Source organism: Solanum dulcamara, chromosome 11 (assembly GCF_947179165.1).
Source record: "Solanum dulcamara chromosome 11, daSolDulc1.2, whole genome shotgun sequence".
NCBI classification, from domain to species: Eukaryota; Viridiplantae; Streptophyta; class Magnoliopsida; order Solanales; family Solanaceae; genus Solanum; species Solanum dulcamara.
In genome coordinates, this window is record NC_077247.1 from 26504220 (window position 1) to 26512641 (window position 8422).

Below are 8422 nucleotides of genomic sequence, written 5' to 3' on the forward strand. Positions count from 1 at the left end.
ATCGCAGATTCTTGGTTCCCATCCTTGGTAGTTGTAGCTATTATGTGCACTCGGCAGGCTTATGGGGGTTCATTTGTAATTTTATTTAAATTATGTACAAGTGTCCCTACTAGGCTTGTGGCACCCAAGTGGGTATAGTTAGCTATACTTCTCATAGATAGTACTCTTTTCACTTTAGATGCTTATGTTGATTCCTATTTAGACTTATTCCACTATTTCATATTGCTTTCACCTTATCTGCTCAGTCGGCCTATGATGCCTACTGGGTACCTATTATTATGGTACTCATACTACACTCTACATATACTTTTTTGATGCAGGACCAAGTACTAGCTATCGGCGTTGGTAGATCGAGCCTATTATAGTTAGCTTCGGAGACTAGAGTGAGCACTTGGTATTTTTGGACCATTTTTGTCTCCTTCAGTATGGATGGCCCTTCGTTTGCCTTTTCAGATTAGCCAATTGTTGTATATATATTTTTGATCCAGTTTTGGGACTTGAACTCATTTTTTATTTTGTAGCAGCTCTGTACTTGTGACTTCCAGGTTCTGGAAGGGATCTTTAGTTGCTTATATCATGTTTTGGTTTACTTCTATTTATTTATTCTGCTTACTTTTACAATTCACCACTCTTTTTTAGTTTTTGCCCTCAAACTTATTACTTGGAGTTTCGGGTTTACGAGTTGGCTTACCTACTGGTGGGGTATTATAGGTGCCGTCTTGACCTGAGGAATCGGGTCATGACATGTTTGTTCCTTAGAGTTCATGGTTGGTGATTGTGTGTGGCTTAAAATATCACTCATAAAGGGTGTGATGAGATTAGGTAAGAAGGGAAAGCTTAGCTCGAGATTTGTTGGCCCGTTTGAGATTTTGCAGAGAATAAGTGGGGTGTCTTATGAGTTGGCCGTACCCCCTAGATTGTCAACTGTTTATTTGGTGTTTTATGTTTCCATGCTTCGCAAGTACATACTAGATGAATCTCATGTGATTTCTTATGATGCGGTAGCGTTCGGTCCGAATAAGACTTATGAGGAGGAGTCGATAGCTATCCTAGATAGGAATCTTCATAGACTCAGGATCAAGAAGATTGATTCGGTCAAGGTGTAGTGGCGGCATTAGCCTATTGAGGAAGCGACTTGGGAGTTAGAGTTTGATATGCGGACCTGGTACACTCAACTTTTTGAGACCCCAAATACTTTCTTTTATCTTATGTTTGAGGACGAATATCCTTTTTAGTGGTGGATGTTGTAATGACCTTGAAAGTCATTTTTAAAAATATTTATGTGAAATTACCATTTTACCCATATCATTAGTTCCCTCGATTATTATTTAATCGGTTTGTGTAGTTGAAAGTGTCAAAATCTTGATGGTTTATAAATTGTGCAAATTCTTGAGTTTTATAGAATGAAGAGGTAAACAAGTGATTTTTGGTACCAACCGAAGCTACGGGTCTCAGAATGAAATATTGTCGATTCCAACAACTATGGAATGTGGAAATTGGTCTAGGAGAGTTTATGAAATTAGTTTAGGAGTTGTAATGAAGATTTGAGGTCTTGAGTTGGAAATTTGAAGAATTTTAGGCCAAGATTTAACTTTGGTCAACTTTTGGAGTTTCGATGCTCGGAATGGAATTTTGATGACTCTATTGGATTTGGGGGGTTTTGATCTAGAAGAATTGCTGGTTGAATTTTTAAAGGTCCCGAGCCCATTTTGGTATTTTGAAGGCCTAAGTTGGTTTAGCTGCAACTTTTCAAGTTTCGGGATAAGGATACCTTGAATTCGAATTCTGATGGTTCCATCAGCTCTGGAATAGTAAAATTAGGCTAGTAGCAATATCAGCTTGACTATCAAGGCAATCGATACGAGTTTAGGGTCATTTGACACTTTTGACTTTCAAAATTAGCCTATGATTGACTTTGGTCAACATTCTTGAAAAATGCACTTGGATGAAAATTATGAAATCATGATTAGTTCTGAAATGTCTATTTTGGTCTTGAATGACCCTTCATTTGCTTCCCGAGGTTTTCGGTCTAATCTCGAGACCCGTTGTGAAATTTGGCTTAAAATGACACTTTGGATATGGAACCCACTTTTTATTAAAATGACCTCATATGATAATTTTAAACCATTGAGTCCAGAACATCGAATTTAGTAGGGTAGCATATCTAGTCTATTTTTATCGGGTTTCAAATGAATTTTGAGGGTACGTTCAAAGACTTTAAATAAGGCAAAAACCAGAAAAATCTAGTGCAAAAGTCAGATTTTTCTCTCAACTTTGAAACTTCATTTCTTGAGCTTTTCAAGTCCAAATCTAGTCATTCAAGAGTCTATATTCAAAAAAAAAATTAAGAAGAATCTGTTGGTCAACTCGAAATTGGGGAGGGTTTAGATTAAGGTAAAATCTTGATTCTAGTTGCTGCAATGTCTATTTTTGGAGTAAATTTTTAAGGAACTATGAGAATTTATTTCTTGATCTATATAAATTTGATTTTGGTGATTCAAGGGTCTAAGTTCAAGAAGAATATATGGGAAATTCATTGGTGAGCTCAGAAACTTGATTAGGAGCTTTGTGTGAGGTAAATTCACTAATCTAGTCATTGCCTTTATCATTTTCGAGTTGGAATTTTAATGCATTTTGGAGGATTGTTTCTTGGTCATCTTAGCTCCATTTTTAATGTTTCTTGCATATAAATTGGGGGGTTTCTGGAAGGAACATAGTGGTGAGATTATCCTTTACAAATTTCTACAATTATTATCTTCCAAAAATATCATTAAATCAAGATTTCAAAGGTGGGTTATGGGTTTTATTCCAAGTTGAAAAATTGTATTTTCATGATTTGAAACTCGATTCTTATTCAATTTTAATGGGTTTTTTCAGCCATGAACTCTCCTTGTTGTGTAGAACATAATTTTCAAATGATATTCCAGATTTATCCTTGTACTAAAATTAGTTAATTTTAGACCATTTTACTCCCAATTCCAAATCCTTGCATTATAGGTGTCATTGGACTCCTTGTGTATGTTTCATATTTGATAGTGGGTTGTCAATTCGAATAATGAATTCAGGGGTTTATCATCCAATAGCAGTGTTCGAGTGCAGTTTCGATAATTGAAGAAGGTTTGACTATCTTTTTTTGAGATTGAGATGGGGTAATGTGTCATTCATATGTTATAGACTTTGTGATAGGGTTGTAGTATGAGTTGATAATGTTATATTTATGGTGATGCTCGTGTGGGGATTATTTAATAATGTGTTTCAGTGTGGGGGCTTGATTGTATTATATAGCCCGTGTGAGGGCCATATTTTTTATCTTATTTGGTTTGAGAGCATGTGATTTTTGATTCGCCTGTGCGAGAGGCTTGAGGAGTGACTTCTGATACCCGCCTGAGGGGTTGTGTTTGGGGTATTGAGCATGCCTAAGTATTGAAATATTGTTAAGAAAGGAGTGAACACTTAAATTGAAATACTTCCTTCTCATTGCTATTTATTTAGGGTGAATATCATGTGTAGGTTAAGTTTTGAGAACTTTGAACCTTGTACTACATGTTGAGTTGAATATTGCCTCCATACCGTATGTGTTTTTATGTATTCATACTCATTCATCATATCCTGAAACATGGAAAGTTGAGAAATATGGAAATTCTTTTTGAGAAAGAAAATGAAACACATTTAAAACTTTTTATCTTGAGTCCCCGACTGAGGCAGTTTTACGACAGGATAGTGGATACATTGTGATCCCTTGACCATGAGGAGGTGGAAAGGATGATGAGATATTGTGATTGAGGTATATCGTCCGTGAGACCCCATGGGTCCTTCTTGGTAGCACAACTAAACAGATGTATATGACAGGCTGTGCGACAATCTTGATTCCACCATACTACCACATCATTGCATCATTATATTGCATTGCATTGCATCATATTGCATTGATATTTGTACTACTTGACTTATTTGGTTAATTTTGATTATGAGTTGTTATTATGGGTTTAATTTATTCACCCCATTATATATAAATTTGTGGCACCGATGCTGGAGTGGAACTAATTTGTGTGTAGGTGGAAGCATTCCTTAGTTTATTTCGTATGTTTGATTAATTCATTATACTCAATCGGCTTAACCTACTGAGTACATGTGGATTGTATTCACCCCTACTTCTGTGTCCCTCTTTGATGCAGATACTAGTCAGGGTACTTCACGTGGCAGCTAATATTTTAGTGGATTCTATACTCTTAGATTAGTGGTGAGGTCTCGGGAATCGGATCGTCACTAGTATATTTTTATTTTCTTAGTCTTTTGTATTATTCAAAGACTTATGTTGTATCTTCAAATGCGAACCTTGTATTAGATTCTCTTTATATTTATGAAACCAGGTTTTGAGATAATTTCATTATTGTCTGTTTACTGTATTTAATTGTGACCTGACTTTTCTTTGGGAGTCTCATATGATTTTACTTTTAGGCTTACAAATTGAGATGTGATTTGGGATATGTGTCATCATGGCCTCAATTTTTGGTTCATGATAGGAAAATATGAAGAAAATAGTTACATAAATTTTATATAAAAAGAATGTAAAAAAAGGAGGAATGAATCTTGGCGACACAAAAAGATATTTTATAGCATGTAAAGATAGAACTGATAATTTAGGATATAGAACACAAGATACTGATTCTATATACACTTCCTCTGTTAATGAATACATAGACATGAATTATATAGTAAGTCAAAAAGAATTAATGGAACAAACTAGTTCCTCTAGTGCAAGTCCTTTTCAAAGAACAACCTCTACTTAGCTAGTAGAAACTGGAACATGAAATATACCTAGAAGAAAAATATATAAGTTAGATCTAAATACAGAAATTAAGATAGAAAAGCTAAAACCAATGGGCAAAAGAATGTCATTAGAAGAACCTATTAGATTACAAGAAGGAGGAAATAAAAGAAAACTATTAAAAATAGTTGCATATGATCCACATATATAGAGTACAATTATAGATTTGTGGAAAGGACTAGTAGTAGCAGATTATATAAAAACCTATACTAAAACAGATACTGAGACAATGTATAAATACTTAGAAACTTTCCTAGGAGAATCTACAAAATCCATATGGAAAGCATTTAAATCAGACTTTCATCAAGAGTTTCAAGCTTTACTAAGTTTGGGACCAAATCCTTATAATTTCACAAATAAAATACACAGTTTACTTACAGGAGAAGACCCAAATAGTGGTTTGATAATATTACAAAGAAATACTTTAATCAAGCTATAAAAATTAAGTATTTCAAATTAATTTTATATAAAGAATGTTTTAAAAGACTATTTTTACTATTGTACAATTAGTGGAAATACCTTTGATGAAGAATTAGGAAAGAAATTATTTTATAAAGTACAAGGAGTTTTAGGAAGAGAAATAGAAGATAGATGGTATAAAAGTGAAGGTGTAGTTCAGAATCCAAAAGCTAAATGGTCTATTAGACAAAAAATACAATATGTAATGGAAATATTAACAGAAAACTGTAAAAATATACAAATACAAAAATAATTAAAACAAAATGAGATAATTTTTTGCAAAACTATGATATATACAACACAAAATTATGATAAAGAACAACATAAACCAAAAAGATATCAAAGAAGATATTTGTATTATTATAAAACCACTATTTGGGTCTTCCCATGTAAGTAAACTGTGTATTTTATTTGTGAAATTATAAAGATTTGGTCCCAAACTTATTAAGGCTTGTAATTCCTGTGGAAAGTCTGATTTAAATTCTTCCCATACGGCTTTTGCAGATTCTCCTAGGTAAGTTTCCAAGTATTTATATATTTTCTCAGTATCTATTTCAGTATAGTATTTTATATAATCTGCTACTACTATTCCTTTACACAAATCTATAATTGTATTCCACATTTTTGGATCATGTGTCACGACCCGATTTCTCAAGTCATGATAGCGCCCACTATAACCCACCAGTAGGCAAGCCGACCTATATCCCAAAACTGTAAGTAATGGGATGTCATGGTAGAAGACCAATAACTCTATCTAAAACTAGTAATGAAATGACAAAAGCATACATGAACGGGCGTAAGCAACTAAATATATACAAATCAAAAAGATTCCTCCTAAAATCTAGAAGGCACATGTACAGAGCTGCTAATAAATGATTATAAGTCCCAAAAGTGGACCACGAAAACAAAGTTGTATCAAAAAGCAAAAGACACACAAAATGTATATACAGAAAAAGATGGGTAAATCAAGGACGCAATGTGCTCACCCTCGCTTCTGAACATGATCGCAGCTGGATCGAACTCAACGCCGGTAGCTAGTACTCGGCATGTAGTATAAATGTAGAGTGTAGTATGAGTACCAAAATAATAGGTACTGATTAGGCATCATAGGACAACCGAACTAAATATACCTCAAATCGCCGAGGAAACTTTCAAAAATCAAGGATCGAATGATATAGGGCCGATAGGAGAATAGGGCATTATGGAGGTAAAATCACAAGATGAGTTACTTCCTAGCTAAGGCTCAAACTATCTTACTCAAGTCTGCTATATCAGTCAACAGGGAGCTAACCATCTAAAATAATGTCAGAAAAGCTCTAAGGCCCAACGGCCTGAAAATCGCACAAGACTAAGGCAACACTAGTCTAAGCAAAGACTATGGCCAAACATGCTTCCAAACATATAACCACAGGCACAGTATTCACCACAAGGCATGGATGATCAACAATAATAGGAGTCATGCTCACACAGTCCAACAATTATCCAAAATAAGGCCTAGGACGTGGATTCTAGAAAATTAGCATGCTCGACACCCAAACTACTCCAAAGTCAAACTACACTCTACATCTATTTTTGTGATACAAGTTTGAGTACTAGCTACCGAGGGTGAGCATATTACATCCCGGATTTACCCTTCTCCTTCTATATATATATTTTTCCAGTCTTTTTCTTTATGAGACAACTTTGTTACCGTGGTCCACTTTCTGGACTTGTACTCTTTTATTAGCAGCTCTGTACATGTGACTTCTAAGTTCTGGGAGAGATCTTTTTTATTTGTATATATTTAGTTTCTTTCTCCCATTTATGTATGCTTCTATAATTTCAATACTGTTTTTAGATAGAGTTTTTGTTCTTCTACCCTGATATCCTATTACTTACAGTACCGGGATATGAGTCGGCTTACCTACTGGTGGGTTATAATAGAGGCCATCACGACTTAAGAAATCAGATCATGACAAGTTGGTATTAGATCCCCAGGCTTATCGATCTTATTTTGTACAGAGATAACATCTAGTATAATCCTACGGATTAGTATGGAGACGTCCGTAACTAATCCTCCCGAGGCTACAGGATGTCTTTATGAATGTGTCTATTTTGCATTGCTGTCGTGCACTATGTATCTTGTTGGTTTGTGGAAATCTCACTTTTTCCACTCTTTTAAAGGATGGATCGTACACACACCAGAGGTAGAGGCCAACCACGGGGTCATGCCAGGGCTGCAGCACTAGCCGGGGATTGAGGGCATACTCTAGATCCAGAGGTGGAGCCACCAGTAGATCCATTACATCAGCAGTCAGTGGGCTAGGGACAAGCCTAGCCACTGCCCACGCCATCCTCATCTCCAGACTTGCAGGCGATGCTCGTATAGATACTATCTGCCATTAGGAACATGCGGGGGGCCCTAGATCCAGCCACTCCAGCACCGTAGGACTAGCCTGCATCAATGGCACTAGTTGTTCAGCAGCCATGGACACTGGCTGCTCAGCCTGGTGATTTGGAGGGCGTTATGCCACTATAAGAGTAAAAGAAACTTAGGGTGTTCCTTTTACTATCACCGCTGAGATTTTCTAAGGCTTTGGGAGAGGATGCCTACGAGTTTCTACTTACTTTCCGCGAGTGGCTACATACATTTAGTTTGGTGGAGTTGAGGGGAGATAACTTCACTGCCTACCAGTTAGATAGTCCTGCCAGGTAGTGGTGGCATACCTACCTAGAGACCAGGCCAGTTGGGTCTCCACCGGTGATATGGGATGAGTTTGTAGAGGCTTTCCCAGTTTATCCCCAAGAGCATCAAAGATCAACTCTGTGATCATTTCTCACAGTTGGAGCAGGGCTCCATGGAAGTATCAGAGAATAAGGCCCGATTCCATAAGCTCTCCAGGCATGCCTCTATGATATTACTTATAGAGGAGGAGAGAGTTCAGTGCTTCATTAGGGGATAGAGGCTCTATTTATGGATCAAGACTCAGTCTTTAGTCTCAGCGGGCCTCTCATTTGAAGGTGTTAGACCATGCCCGCATGCTTGAGAAACTTCATCGTGAGGCCCAAGGAGGTAGCGACAAGAGGACTAGGCAGGAGGATAGCCATGATAGGCACTATTTTAGGCCTCGAGAGTCATATGATAGATCTCTCCAG